The 13820-nt window shown below is 36.5% G+C and overlaps 1 protein-coding gene across 2 annotated transcripts in view; it reads right to left on the minus strand.

Annotated features, from left to right (window-relative positions):
• Positions 1-13820, minus strand: part of EPHA6 (EPH receptor A6) — an 884276-nt gene that overhangs the window by 473378 nt on the left and 397078 nt on the right. The window lies entirely within an intron of this gene.

Raw genomic sequence — 13820 nt, forward strand, 5'->3', positions numbered from 1 at the left:
TTGAGAATATTCTTAGTCAAAAACACATCATCTTTGCTCTCAAGAGGGTCACATGTTGGCTGGAAAAGCAAAATATTAAAAAATACATATTTATGGTTCAGTGAGATATAAAAATGTGTGCTATTGAACATAGCTGACTGGGAGCAGTTCAATTTCTTCATTTGTTGACTGAGAACTGAGGCACCGACTAACCTCAGCAAATTAACTTCTAAAGTCTAAGAGCCTTTTCTAGATTACTCAAAAGATGCATGCTACAAAAAGGCACTAGACTTGGAAGTAATTTGATAGTTCTCAGGAGTAAGAAAAGTTTATAATCATCCACACTCTATTATAAGTTAATATTTGGCTGGGCCATAAAGTTAGTTTTGATTAATTAGACAGACATTTCAATTATCTTCCATAAATAAAATATCCGGCATACTTTTCAGAAAAGAAACACTTCTTGGACATGAAAGTTTTATCCTTCAATATAAGGTGTTTGTAGTTTTTTTAATATGTAATTTTCTTGTTTTTAAGAAATATGAAAAATACAAATAATAGAGCATCTCTCTTAAATTATCATTATTGCCTTTTTGAAGAAACTTATACCATTAGCTTGTGTTCAATGTATACTTAGTAAGCATTCAAAACATACTGATTTTTTTTTTTTTTTACTTTGAGTAGACTTGCACAGATTCTAGAAAAATAAGTATTTGTTGTCAATAATTTTGACAGGATTGTGAGAGATATCCTGAGATAAAATAATTTAAAATACAGACATAAAGATGAATGAATGTTTACAGTGTCCCTAATTACCTACTCGAACAATGTATAAAAGGTTGGCATTTGAGATAGACTGTATTTCCAAAATGAAGCACACCATAAATCAAATAGACATCTCACGTTTATAAATATATGAGAATTTGGTTTATTTAAATCTATTTCAATGCTAGTTCAATTAATTATTGCTGCCTGAGCAAATATACGAAATCTCCAACCAAAATATGAGCCTAAGGCAAGACCTATGCAGAATAGTCAACCAATGGCAGAGAGAGGAGTGTTAAATGTACATTTTAAGAAACCAAGGAATTAGACAACCTGGTTCTGACAAGAATTGCTTTAAAGACCCGTTAGCAAATATCAGCAGAATTGGTTTGTAATTTAGCATTTCTTTCACTTTGAACATGGTCCCTAAAGGTTTTTGCAGATGTCAGGATATCTACAAACAAAATTTGTTTCAGGTTGACTATCCATGATTAACATTCTCTTTTACTGTCTATGAGCTGAATAATTCCTTTTACTGCACTACACACCTTAGTTTTCCTATCATGCACTAAAGATGAAAATAAAATGTTTTCTAGGTGTTGCTTTCTAAATGAAACACTTTTAAAGACCATTTAAATAAACTATGAAAATAGAAGATTGCAAAAATAGCTCTGAGGGATTGTAGAAGTCAGTTAATTAAGGTTTATTGCAAAGATTCCTAATTATGGGAGTCATAGTTTTAAATCTATAATCTTATTTAACCGACTGGAATCAGAATAATCAAGGAATGTTTCTCCTAACTACAGCTAAGTGGCTCTAAGTGATTTGGATTTTTTAAAATATTTGTTTAATTGTAAACAGAGAGCAAACAATTAAGTCAGGGTTATTTAATATGATTTCCTTAATATTTCTTAAAAATAAGAAAAGATATATACATATTAGTCAACTACATTAAAGAAAAGGCAATTCAATGAATATATTCTCTTTATCTCCATGTTTCACACTGCACACACAAAAAGTAGTGAAAAGATAATACAGTTGTCTCTAAAATTTTATTTCATTACTCCTACAAGTGTCACCTCATAAACAATATTATTATTTTGCTGATTTTCTTTTTCCCTGTTTATAGCCCTGATAATATAACAGCATCTTCTGCTAAATGGTTGATTCCCTAACTTGTCTTGGCTATTTTACAGACACTCACCACTCATTTCTTCAAATTTTAAGTTAAATCTTCAGTCTCTTCCTCAAATCCTGCTGTGCCTCTGCAATATATCAACTTTTTAGATAACTTGGGTACATTAGTTATCACTACCTAATCCCTCAGTTGCTTACCATTTCTTTGCTTGGTTCCTTCTTCTCTGAATCATTTTCTTTGTCCATCCCAATCTCATTTTGCCTACTCATCTCTCAAAACAAAACTTAATATAAATGTCAGCTCCTCAGGGAAACTTCATTCCCCAGACTTGGAGAAGACTCTCTCAGAGCACCTTGCTCTTCTCTGTAGTGGGATTTACCACATACTAATTATATATTTGTCAAACTATTTTTTTATTATCTGCCTCCACACCAGAGTGTAAAGTTCATAAGGGCTCATTCATCAGTGTCTATATGTCGAATAAATTAAAGGTTTTATGAACAGCATGTATCACTGTTCCATTTTAGTATAAAAACGATGATATGTAACCTACAGTTAATAAGAAAAATCTTTGACTCTGGTCCCCTTAGTCCAACAAAATTGTAATGTATTATCTACCAGATAACTTTGGAAAGTGTTTCAAGTTGCTTTAAGGAGATGTTCCAAAGAGACCCAAGTGGGATGATTATCTCCTTTTTATAGTTACTATTAACTAGTTACTATTAGCTCCTTTTTATACCCAACACTCGGATATGATATGATAAGAGTAACTTATACATGCACAGACACAGACTGAGTTATTTTATACTGTTCCCCCTGCTTAAAGCATTTTCTTTTTTTAAATTTTTTATTATTATTTTTTCTTTTGTTTTTTTTTCTTTTAAAAGCATTTTCATTTTTAAAGATGTGATTCTCTACTGTCTGAAGTTCAGGTACAATGAGACAAGGCCTTCTTGGTATTTCTCAAAATCGACCTGGAGACAGTCACTCATACTTACTTGTAAAGCTGGTCATAATATATTTTTTGTTAGTGCAAGATAAATGTATTTTAATATTCAGTAGCTCACTGCCATCCTGCATATGTCTACTTTTGTTATTTTTTTGAAGATTCTATTTGAATTCCAGTTAATGTACAGTGTTATATGAGTTTCAGGTGTACAATACACTGATTCGACGATTCCATACATCACCTGGTGCTCATCACAAAAAGTGCACACCTTAATCTCTATCACCTACTTAACCCATCCCACAACTATCCTCCCTCTGGTAACTATCAGTTCATTCTCTATAGTTAAGAGTCTGTTTCTTGGTTTCACTCTCTCTCTCTTTTTTTTTCTCTTTGCTCATTTGTTTTTTGTTTCTTAATATACACATATGAATGAAATCATATAGTATTCATCTCTCTCTGACTTATTTTTCTTAGCATTATTCTCTCTAGCTCCATTCATATCATTGCAAATGACACAATTTCATTCATTTCTATGGCTGAATAATATTCCATCATATATATTCACCACATCTTCTTTATCTATTCATCAACTGATGGATATTTAAACTGCTTCCATAGTTTGGCTATTGTAAATAATGCTGCTATAAACATAGGGGTGCATGTATCTCTTTGAATTAGTGTTTTTGTATATTCTGAGTAAATAGCCAGTAGTGCCATTGCTGGATCATTGGGTAGACCTATTTTTAGCTTTCTGAGGAACTTCCATACTGTTTTCCACAGTGGTTGCACTAGTTTGCATTCCTACCAACAGTGCAAGAGGGTTCCTTCTTCTCCACATCCCGTCAACACCAATTGCTTCTTGTGTTGTTGATTTTAGCCGTTCTGACAGGTCTGAGGTAATATCACATTGTTGTTTTGATATGCATTTCCCTGATGGTAAGTGATAATGAGCATCTTTTCGTGTGTCTGTTGGCCATCAGTATGACTTCATTGGAGAAAGGGCTATTCATGTCTTCTGCCCATTTTTAATTGGATTATTTATTTTAGGGTATTGAGTTTTATAAGTTCTTTATATATTTTGGATACTAACCCTTTATCAGCTATATCATTTGTAAATACCTTCTTGCATTCCTTAGGTTGCCTTTAGTTTTGTTGATTGTTTCTTTTACTGCGCAGAAGCTTCTTATTTTGATGCAGTTCCAATAGTTTATTTTTTCTTTTGTTTCCCTAACCTCAGGAGACAAATCTAGAAACAAGTTGCTATGGTCAAAGTCAAAGAGGTTACTGCCTGTGTTCTCTTCTAGGATTTTTGTGGTTTCAGTTCTTACATTGTATCCATTTTGAGTTTATTTTTTTATATGGTGTAAGAAAGTGGTCCAGTTTCATTCTTTTGAATGTTGTCCAGGGGATTCTGGGAAGATGGCGGCGTAGGAGGACGCTGGGCTCACTGCGCGTCCTGCTGATCACTTAGATTCCACCTACACCTGCCTAAATAACCCAGAAAACCGCCAGAGGATTAGCAGAACAGAGTCACCGGACCCAAGTGCAGACGAGAGGCCCACGGAAGAGGAGCCAAACCTCCGGCAGCGATCTGACTCCCTCCGGCTGCCACAGGGCCCCTCCTGAAGTGGATCACCTAAGGAGAAGCGAGCTAAGCCTGCCCCCCCTGCCGCCGTGCACCTTGCCTTCCCACCCCAGCTAATACGCCAGATCCCCAGCATCACAAGCCTGGCAGTGTGCAAGTAGCCCAGACGGGCCACGCCACCCCACAGTGAATCCCGCCCCTAGGAGAGGGGAAGAGAAGGCACACACCAGTCTGACTGTGGCCCCAGCGGTGGGCTGGGGGCAGACATCAGGTCGGACTGCGGCCCCGCCCACCAACTCCAGTTATACACCACAGCACAGGGGAAGTGCCCTGCAGGCCCTCACCATGCCAGGGACTATCCAAAATGACCAAGCGGAAGAATTCCCCTCAGAAGAATCTCCAGGAAATAACAACAGCTAATGAGCTGATCAAAAAGGATTTAAATAATATAACAGAAAGTGAATTTAGAATAATAGTCATAAAATTAATCGCTGGGCTGGAAAACAGCATACAGGACAGCAGAGAATCTCTTGCTACAGACATCAGGGGACTAAGGAACAGTCACGAGGAGCTGAAAAACGCTTTAAAGGAAATGGAAAACAAAATGCAAACCACCACAGCTCGGATGGAAGAGGCAGAGGAGAGAATAGGTGAACTAGAAGATAAAGTTATGGAAAAAGAGGAAGCTGAGAAAAAGAGAGATAAAAAAATCCAGGAGTATGAGGGGAAAATTAGAGAACTAAGTGATACACTAAAAAGAAATAATCTACGCATAATTGGTATCCCAGAGGAGGAAGAGAGAGGGAAAGGTGCTGAAGGGGTACTTGAAGAAATCATAGCTGAGAACTTCCCTGAACTGGGGAAGGAAAAAGGCATTGAAATCCAAGAGGCACAGAGAACTCCCTTCAGACGTAACTTGAATCGATCTTCTGCACGACATATCATAGTGAAACTGGCAAAATACAAGGATAAAGAGAAAATTCTGAAAGCAGCAAGGGGTAAACGTGCCCTCACATATAAAGGGAGACCTATAAGACTCGTGACTGATCTCTCTTTTGAAACTTGGCAGGCCAGAAAGAATTGGCACGAGATTTTCAGGGTGCTAGACAGCAAAAATATGCAGCCGAGAATCCTTTATCCAGCAAGTCTGTCATTTAGAATAGAAGGAGAGATAAAGGTCTTCCCAAACAAACAAAAACTGAAGGAATTTGTCACCACTAAACCAGCCCTACAAGAGATCCTAAGGGGGACCCTGTGAGACAAAGTACCAGAGACATCACTACAAGCATAAAACATACAGACATCACAATGACTCTAAACCCGTATCTTTCTATAATAACACTGAATGCAAATGGATTAAATGCGCCAACCAAAAGACATAGGGTATCAGAATGGATAAAAAAACAAGACCCATCTATTTGCTGTCTACAAGAGACTCATTTTAGACCTGAGGACACCTTTAGATTCAGAGTGAGGGGATGGAGAACTATTTATCATGCTACTGGAAGCCAGAAGAAAGCTGGAGTAGCCATACTTATATCAGACAAACTAGACTTTAAATTAAAGGCTGTAACAAGAGATGAAGAAGGACATTATATAATAGTTACAGGGTCTATCCATCAGGAAGAGCTAACAATTATAAATGTCTATGCGCCGAATACCGGAGCCCCCAAATATATAAAACAATTACTCATAAACAGAAGCAACCTTATTGATAAGAATGTGGTAATTGCTGGGGACTTTAACACCCCACTTACAGAAATGGATAGATCATCTAGACACACGGTCAATAAAGAAACAAGGGCCCTGAATGAGACACTGGATCAGATGGACTTGACAGATCTATTTAGAACTCTGCATCCCAAAGCAACAGAATATACTTTCTTCTCGAGTGCACATGGAACATTCTCCAAGATAGATCATATACTGGGTCACAAAACAGCCCTTCATAAGTTTACAAGAATTGAAATTATACCATGCATACTTTCAGACCACAATGCTATGAAGCTTGAAATCAACCACAGGAAAAAGTCTGGAAAACCTCCAAAAGCATGGAGGTTAAAGAACACCCTACTAACGAATGAGTGGGTCAACCAGGCAATTAGAGAAGAAATCAAAAAATATATGGAAACAAACGAAAATGAAAATACAACAATCCAAACGCTTTGGGACGCAGCGAAGGCAGTCCTGAGAGGAAAATACATTGCAATCCAGGCCTATCTCCAGAAACAAGAAAAATCCCAAATACAAAATCTAACAGCACACCTAAAGGAACTAGAAGCAGAACAGCAAAGGCAGCCTAAACCCAGCAGAAGAAGAGAAATAATAAAGATCAGAGCAGAAATAAACAATATAGAATCTAAAAAAACTGTAGAGCAGATCAACGAAACCAAGAGTTGGTTTTTTGAAAAAATAAACAAAATTGACAAACCTCTAGCCAGGCTTCTCAAAAAGAAAAGGGAGATGACCCAAATAGATAAAATCATGAATGAAAATGGAATTATTACAACCAATCCCTCAGAGATACAAGCAATTATCAGGGAATACTATGAAAAATTATATGCCAACAAATTGGACAACCTGGAAGAAATGGACAAATTCCTGAACACCCACACTCTTCCAAAACTCAATCAGGAGGAAATAGAAAGCTTGAACAGACCCATAACCAGCGAAGAAATTGAACCGGTTATCAAAAATCTCCCAACAAATAAGAGTCCAGGACCAGATGGCTTCCCAGGGGAGTTCTACCAGACGTTTAAAGCAGAGATAATACCTATCCTTCTCAAGCTATTCCAAGAAATAGAAAGGGAAGGAAAACTTCCAGACTCATTCTATGAAGCCAGTATTACTTTGATTCCTAAACCAGACAGAGACCCAGTAAAAAAAGAGAACTACAGGCCAATATCCCTGATGAATATGGATGCCAAAATTCTCAATAAGATACTAGCAAATCGAATTCAACAGCATATAAAAAGAATTATTCACCATGACCAAGTGGGATTCATTCCTGGGATGCAGGGCTGGTTCAACATTCGCAAATCAATCAACGTGATACATCACATTAACAAAAAAAAAGAGAAGAACCATATGATCCTGTCAATCGATGCAGAAAAGGCCTTTGACAAAATCCAGCACCCTTTCTTAATAAAAACCCTTGAGAAAGTCGGGATAGAAGGAACATACTTAAAGATCATAAAAGCCATTTATGAAAAGCCCACAGCTAACATCATCCTCAACGGGGAAAAACTGAGAGCTTTTTCCCTGAGATCAGGAACACGACAGGGATGCCCACTCTCACCGTTGTTGTTTAACATAGTGCTGGAAGTTCTAGCATCAGCAATCAGACAACAAAAGGAAATCAAAGGCATCAAAATTGGCAAAGATGAAGTCAAGCTTTCGCTTTTTGCAGATGACATGATATTATACATGGAAAATCCGATAGACTCCACCAAAAGTCTGCTAGAACTGATACATGAATTCAGCAAAGTTGCAGGATACAAAATCAATGTACAGAAATCAGTTGCATTCTTATACACTAACAATGAAGCAACAGAAAGACAAATAAAGAAACTGATCCCATTCACAACTGCACCAAGAAGCATAAAATACCTAGGAATAAATCTAACCAAAGATGTAAAGGATCTGTATGCTGAAAACTATAGAAAGCTTATGAAGGTAATTGAAGAAGATTTAAAGAAATGGAAAGACATTCCCTGCTCATGGATTGGAAAAATAAATATTGTCAAAATGTCAATACTACCCAAAGCTATCTACACATTCAATGCAATCCCAATCAAAATTGCACCAGCATTCTTCTCGAAACTAGAACAAGCAATCCTAAAATTCATATGGAACCACAAAAGGCCCCGAATAGCCAAAGGAATTTTGAAGAAGAAGACCAAAGCAGGAGGCATCACAATCCCAGACTTCAGCCTCTACTACAAAGCTGTCATCATCAAGACAGCATGGTATTGGCACAAAAACAGACACACAGACCAATGGAATAGAATAGAAACCCCAGAACTAGACCCACAAACATATGGCCAACTCATCTTTGACAAAGCAGGAAAGAACATCCAATGGAAAAAAGACAGCCTCTTTAACAAATGGTGCTGGGAGAACTGGACAGCAACATGCAGAAGGTTGAAACTAGACCACTTTCTCACACCATTTACAAAAATAAACTCAAAATGGATAAAGGACCTAAATGTGAGACAGGAAACCATCAGAACCTTAGAGGAGAAAGCAGGAAAAGACCTCTCTGACCTCAGCCGTAGCAATCTCCTACTCGACACATCCCCAAAGGCAAGGGAATTAAAAGCAAAAGTGAATTACTGGGACCTTATGAAGATAAAAAGCTTCTGCACAGCAAAGGAAACAACCAACAAAACTAAAAGGCAACCAACGGAATGGGAAAAGATATTTGCAAATGACATATCGGACAAAGGTCTAGTATCTAAAATCTATAAAGAGCTCACCAAACTCCACACCCGAAAAACAAATAACCCAGTGAAGAAGTGGGCAGAAAACATGAATAGACACTTCTCTAAAGAAGACATCCAGATGGCCAACAGGCACATGAAAAGATGTTCAGCGTCGCTCCTTATCAGGGAAATACAAATCAAAACCACACTCAGGTATCACCTCACGCCAGTCAGAGTGGCCAAAATGAACAAATCAGGAGACTATAGATGCTGGAGAGGATGTGGAGAAACGGGAACCCTCTTGCACTGTTGGTGGGAATGCAAATTGGTGCAGCCGCTCTGGAAAGCAGTGTGGAGGTTCCTCAGAAAATTAAAAATAGACCTACCCTATGACCCAGCAATAGCACTGCTAGGAATCTACCCAAGGGATACAGGAGTACTGATGCATAGGGGCACTTGTACCCCAATGTTCATAGCAGCACTCTCAACAATAGCCAAAGTATGGAAAGAGCCTAAATGTCCATCAACTGATGAATGGATAAAGAAATTGTGGTTTACATACACAATGGAATACTACGTGGCAATGAGAAAAAATGAAATATGGCCTTTTGTAGCAACGTGGATGGAACTGGAGAGTGTGATGCTAAGTGAAATAAGCCATACAGAGAAAGACAGATACCATATGGTTTCACTCTTATGTGGATCCTGAGAAACTTAACAGGAACCCATGGGGGAGGGGAAGGAAAAAAAAAAAAAAAAAAGGACGTTAGAGTGGGAGACAGCCAAAGCATAAGAGACTGTTAAAAACTGAGAACAAACTGAGGGTTGATGGGGGGTGGGAGGGAGGGGCGGGTGGGTGATGGGTATTGAGGAGGGCACCTTTTGGGATGAGCACTGGGTGTTGTATGGAAACCAATTTGTCAATAAACTTCATATAAAAAAAAAAATAAATAAAAACTGAGAACAAACTGAGGGTTGATGGGGGGTGGGAGGGAGGGGCGGGTGGGTGATGGGTATTGAGGAGGGCACCTTTTGGGATGAGCACTGGGTGTTGTATGGAAACCAATTTGTCAATAAACTTCATATAAAAAAAAAAAAAAGAATGTTGTCCAGTTTTCTCAATACCAATTGTTGAAGAGATCGTCTTTTTCCCATTGGATATTCTTTCCTGCTTTGTTGAAGATTAGTTGGCCATATGTTTGTGGGTCCATTTCTGGGTTTTCTATTCTGTTCCACTGATCTATGTGTCTGTTTTCACGCCAGTGCCAAACTGTTTTGATCACTACAGTTTTGTTATGATGCCTCCATCTTTGCTTTTCTTTTTCAAGGTTGGTTTGGCTATTTGAGGTCTTTTGTGGTTGCATATGAATTACAGGATTGGTTGTTCTAGATCTGTGAAAAATGCTGTTAATATTTTGATAGGGATTGCATTAAATGTGTAGACTGCTTTGGGTGGTATAGACACTTTAACAATATTTGTTCTTCCAATCCATGACCATGGAATATCTTTCCATTTTTTTTTTTTTTGTTGCCTTTAATTTCTTTCATCTGTGTTTTACAGTTTTCAGAGTACAGGTCTTTCCACTCTTTGGTTAGGTTTATTCCTAGATATAAAATGATTTTTGGTGCAATTGTAAATAGGATTGATTCCTTGATTTCCCCTTCTGCTGCCTCAGTATTAGTGTATAAATGTAACAGATTTCTGTACATTGCTTTGTATCCTGTGACTTTACTGCATTCATTTATCAATTCTAATAGTTTCTTGGTGGAGTCTTTTGGGTTTTCTATATATATATGTAGTGTCATGTCATGTGCAAATAGTGAAAATCTTAACTTCTTTACTGATTTAGATGCCTTTTATTTCTTTTTTTAATCTTTAGGTCTTTATTTTTTGTACTTTTTTATTGAGGCATAACTGACACATTTTATTAGTTTCAGCAGTACAACATAATGATTATATAACTGTATATATTATGAAATGATCACCACAATATCTAGGTAACATCATCATCACGTATAGTTACAGAATTTCTTTTCTTGTGATGAGAACTTTTAAGACATACTCTCAGCAACTTTCCAATATGCAATACAATATTATTAACTATAGTCACCATGTTGTACATTATATCTCCATGACATTTATTTATTTATTTTTTTCAACCTTTATTTATTTTTGGGACAGAGAGAGACAGAGCACGAACGGGGGAGGGGCAGAGAGAGAGGGAGACACAGAATCGGAAACAGGCTCCAGGCTCTGAGCCATCAGCCCAGAGCCTGACGCGGGGCTCGAACTCACGGACCGCGAGATCGTGACCTGGGTGAAGTCGGACGCTTAACCGACTGCGCCACCCAGGCGCCCCTCCATGACATTTATTTTATAAATGGAAGTTTTGACTCCCTTTACCTATTCTTCCTACTCTTCACCCTCTGCCTCTGGCAACCATCAATCTATTTTCTGTATCTATGATCTCATGTTTTGTTGTTTTGTTGTTTTTTATATTCCACATTTGAGATCATGTAGTATTTGTCTTCTCCGACTTACTTCACCTAGCATAATGCCCTCCAGGTCCATCCATGTTGTTGCAAAAGGCAAGATGTTATCCCTTTTTATGCCTGAATAATATATATAAAATCACAATTTCTTTTGTTCTTTTTTAAATGAAATAATTAATTAATTTTCTTCATGTAAGCTGTTTTCTTTCTTTAACTTAAATTTTTAAATAGTTAACATACAGTGCAATAATGGATTTAGGAGTAGAATTCAGTGATTTGTTATTTACCTACAACACCCAGTGCTCATCACAACAAGTGCCTTCCTAAATACCCCTCACCATCTAGCCTGTCCCCCACCCACCTCCCTCCATCAACCCTCAGTTTGTTCTCTATCATTAAGAATCTCTTGAGGTTTGTTTCCTTTTATTTCTTTTTATTGTCTGATTGCTCTGTCTAGGACTTCTAGTACTATGTTGAATAAATGTGGTGAGAATTATCTTGTTCCTGCTGGTCATAATATTTTATTAAATATTTTGTGTATTTTAGCTCAGTTTAGGTCCTTTATGTACTTTTCAAATAAAATTTAAATATATTTTTATTTTTATTATTTATATCTAAAACACAGTTAAATTAAATTATCAATAATTATTTCTTAATACTCTTCAACAAAGAAAAAATAATTGAGGAGGACTATTTAATAATATTATCCTTCCAGAATGTATCATCTCAACATATGGATACTATATTTTGTTTTGTGCCTAATTAACCTTCTGTCCTCACAGCAATATAGTTTTAATGAATTCTATCATTTTAAAAGTGAGAAACAATTATATTCTGTCTTTCTGCTAAGTGGAAGAGTAGACTAAGTAACTCTTCTAACCCTAGAATGAAAGGCTGCTGAATATAATAAGTATGAAAATATGTAAACACAGTTACATATATATTTTATTTAAAGTGATACACTGTCTTTATCCCTCAACTTAATTATATATACCCTATAGTTAAGAATGATTGTTCTGAGATGTATTTTTTGACCCAGCTACAGCTAAAAGGCCTTAGAAGTAATCTGCTAATGCTGAGAGGAACAGAAGACCCTAATCTGTTTTATCCTGAAGATACTTTGACAAGATTTTGTTGATACTATGGGAAAGAAGGGAAAAAAAAGAGGAAATAGGAATTCCATTTTAATAGCCATAAAGCAAATTCTATGGTGTGTAACTATTTGCTAAATGAAGGCGAAAGTTGCATGGTAAATACAAAGATGATGATTGTATGGCACTATTTGGCTTTGCTTTGTTTATTAGATACATTTCTGAAGATTATTGACAATGGGAATTTATGTGTAATACTGTAAACAAAAGTCACATTCATCTACAATGTTCTTAGTAAAATGTTAAAGTTTTCCTTCTGTGCATTTTACAGGTTTAGCAATGCTTTTTTAACTTTTTGTTTTACAATAATTATAGTTTCATAAAAATATGTATTGTGAAGTCTCATACACCCTTTACTCGGCCTCCTCAGTATTAACTATTTGCATAACTATGGTACAAATTCAAACGCAGAAAAATGACATTGGTAAAATCCACTGGGCATGTTGTGTATGTAGCTCTATGAACTTATCATATATGTAGCTTAATGTAACTACCACCACAAAAGATATGTAACTGTATTATCATCAAAGCTCTCTCCTGCTCTTGAGAGCCATATCACTCTCTCCCAAATCCCAGTTCTGGCTACCACTTATCTATTCCTCATGTCTATAATTATGTTATTTGAAGAATGTTATATAAGTGAATCACACAGTATGCATCCTTTTGAGATTGGCTTAAAGTTCATCTAAGCTATGTGTATCAATAATTTGTTCCTTTTTGTTACTGAGTAGTATTTCAACACTTTCAATATACTTCTATTTTAAATATCACCATCTGCTGCCTTTAATGTACCCCCATGTCCAAAATTCATATGTTGAAATTCTAACCTCAGTACCTCAGAACGTAACTGTATTTGGAGACAGGGCCTTCAAAGTAGTAATGAAGGTAAAATGAAGACAGGCTTCAGAATGAAATCAACCTTGCTGACACCTTATTCTTGGACTTCTAAACTCTAGAACTGTAAGAAGATAAATTTCTGTTGTTTAAGCCACATAGTCTATGGCATTTGTTAAAGCAGAGCTAGCCAACAAATACAATGTGTAAGAATAGTTTTATCTTTCTTTACAAATTGTCTCAATATATATGCTCATATATAACAATACTTTCTGCTATGAGACAATTCTTTGTGTGTCCACATAATTTATGAATGCTTTTCAAAGGGAGTTTTTAAAATCTCTGATGCTTTTACTCTGTCATGTACTGCAATAAATCATGTTTATGAGGGAGTTAAAGAAAATACACACTTATAAAAATCATAGGGGTATTCCTGCCTAACTATGTTGCAGTAAAAATCTATAGTGTTATGATGGAGGCATTTAACTGAAAGCAATTGGAT

The sequence above is a fragment of the Lynx rufus genome, unplaced genomic scaffold, assembly GCF_022079265.1.
Source record: "Lynx rufus isolate CCGP_SWC_20201006 ecotype Redwood Valley unplaced genomic scaffold, mLynRuf1.p SCAF_5, whole genome shotgun sequence".
NCBI classification, from domain to species: domain Eukaryota; kingdom Metazoa; phylum Chordata; class Mammalia; order Carnivora; family Felidae; genus Lynx; species Lynx rufus.